This window comes from Benincasa hispida, unplaced genomic scaffold (genome assembly GCF_009727055.1).
Source record: "Benincasa hispida cultivar B227 unplaced genomic scaffold, ASM972705v1 Contig887, whole genome shotgun sequence".
NCBI classification, from domain to species: Eukaryota; Viridiplantae; Streptophyta; class Magnoliopsida; order Cucurbitales; family Cucurbitaceae; genus Benincasa; species Benincasa hispida.
Window position 1 is genome coordinate 29,120 of NW_024065221.1, and position 2,526 is coordinate 31,645.

Genomic DNA, 2,526 nt, shown 5'->3' on the forward strand with positions numbered 1-2,526 from the left:
TGGATGATCAGGCTTCGCAGCCTCATCATCGTCTACGTGATCGTTTGCTATTGTTCCTATCGTCTAGAATGCACTGAACGATCGTCTACCTGTTGGAGTTTACTACATGATGAAGACCTCCTGGCAGTTCAAGACCCGATTCGCCTGTGAACCGGTTTGCTCGATGAAAAATGTTTTTCATTCCAGTTTTTTGGTTTAAAGGCTCATCCCGATCCACTAATCTATTTGTTTAATACATGCGATGTATGTTTTATGTCATTTAGTATGCACATATAGTAAATCCCACCTTAGGTTATGCATTGATCATGCATCATCTCTTTATTGTAATTGTTATAATTTGGAGAAGCATGATTTTTAATTATGTAAGAGCATGCTCATGCATCATATAATATAAGAGTTATATTTATGCAAGCATAAAAAGCATTGACATGCATCATCTTTATATTATAATTGTTATAGTATAAGGTTGAATGATAGCATGTTTGCTTGGTTATTACACGTTATATAGAAGTTATATAGTAATGACCGGACATTGCATGAACCATGACACATAGGTTACTTTATAAATTTTATAAATGCCTCGTTATGCGCAATGTTTTTTTAGTTGTTTCTTTTTAAGAGTTAAAGAGAAATTAGAACTAAAAGAAATAAGAAAGACATGCATGCTCACTTAGGTTTAATTCATGGTTTTAAAATGTTTAAAACTTGGATCACATAGACCTAAAATCACGGTTCTAATATGATTAGCAACCCTAAGGCTTTAATCTTTTAATCAGTTTAATAGGATTAAATTGGCTAATAAAAGGTTAACGTGTAGCAAATCTATCTATAAGGGACCTTTTGTCTAAGGCGGGTTCTGTCTAGGCTAGGGTATTTAAGTTGACAGAAACGTAACACCCCTACCTAGAAAGGTGAATTAGATAGATTTGATGCATGCATGCAAGTTAAGGACAGTCCATTAAAGTGTTTAAATGTGACTACATGAACTTGTTTATATTTCATAAACAAACGTTGTTTATGAGCAGGCTTTAAAAAGACCACTTAGACTAAAATTAGTGGCTGGATTATCTAGGTTAATGAATCCCTAGGTAGAACATTTAGTGGGAGGTACTTGGGGCATAAGATGCTTCACTTAAACTTTTCACTTTTCTCCTAAAGTCCACACCGTGAGATCTATCCTCGGCCTCGCGGCACCTTTGGCGTGTCCCCTCAACGGATGGTGTTTAGGTAGGTCAATACAAGGTGGATGGGAGAATTTTCATAGTAAGTGGGAGCGGGAAGTGCGACAGCATATCCCTCGGTCTCCCTTGTTAGGTTGAATAAAGTTTCTGCGCATCACCTCGAGGCACCCTGGGAGTGTCCCCCTAAAGGATGGCAGTTTTGCGTGTTTCTTTATTTGATCTCCTATAAGAGGATAAGGTAACTTAGTCTCTTGTCTTAACCTGTCTTTTTCCTATGATAAGCGCATTAGGGCGGGACTCTGGCACTAAAAACGAGGGGTTACACTTACATGGAATAGTTAAAAGTTAACGATTTTGGACCAAAAAATGGTGGTTGTTGGTTCAGTTCCAAGAGTCGGTTCTGCCTAATGGTTGAGAATGTCTCATCCCAGTGAAGGGGCAACTGATCACCCCACCAGTGGCGTTTGTCCTGACTCACTGGGGCATAATTGCAAAATAGAAGTCTATAACTTAGGGTACTTGAAACTGTTTTGCAAAACAAATTGGTTTAAAAGTGGTTTAGCAAAATCTAATCAAGATTTGTTCGTATTTTTAGCAACATTTTCAAATGGCAATCTTGAAGAGACCATTTATATGGTACAACTCAAGGGATTCATAGCCCAAGGTCAAAAGTAGAAGGTTTGCAAACTGAATCGGTCCATTTATGGACTGAAACAGGCGTCTCGATCTTGGAATATACGATTTAATGCTGTGATCAAGTCGTATGGCTTTGACCAAAACGTTGATGAACCTTGTGTCTACAAGAAAATCATCAACGCTTCAGTAGTTTTCTTAGTGTTGTATGTAGATGATATCCTACTCATTAGGAATGATGTAGGTCTACTGACTGCAGTTAAGAACTGGCTAGCGACCCAATTTCAAAAGAAAGATTTGGGAGAGGCTCAGTTTGTTCTAGGTATATAGATCTTTCGGGATCGTAAGAACAAAGTGCTAGCACTGTCTCAAGCATCATACATTGACAAGATGTTGCTCAATACTCGATGTAGGACTCCAAGAGGGGCCTACTACCGTTCAGCCATGGAGTCACTTTGTCTAAGGAAATGTGTCCTAAGATGCCTCAAGAGGTTGAGGAGATGAGACGGGTCCATATGCGTCTGCCGTTGGCAGTTTGATGTATGCGATGCTCTGTACTCGTCCAGACATCTGCTACACTGTGGGCATAGTTAGTAGGTATTAGTCAAACCCAGGCCAGGGTCACTAGACCACAGTGAAGAACATCCTCAAGTATCTTTAGAGAACGAGGGACTACATGCTCGTGTATGGTTCGAGGGATTTGATCCTTATA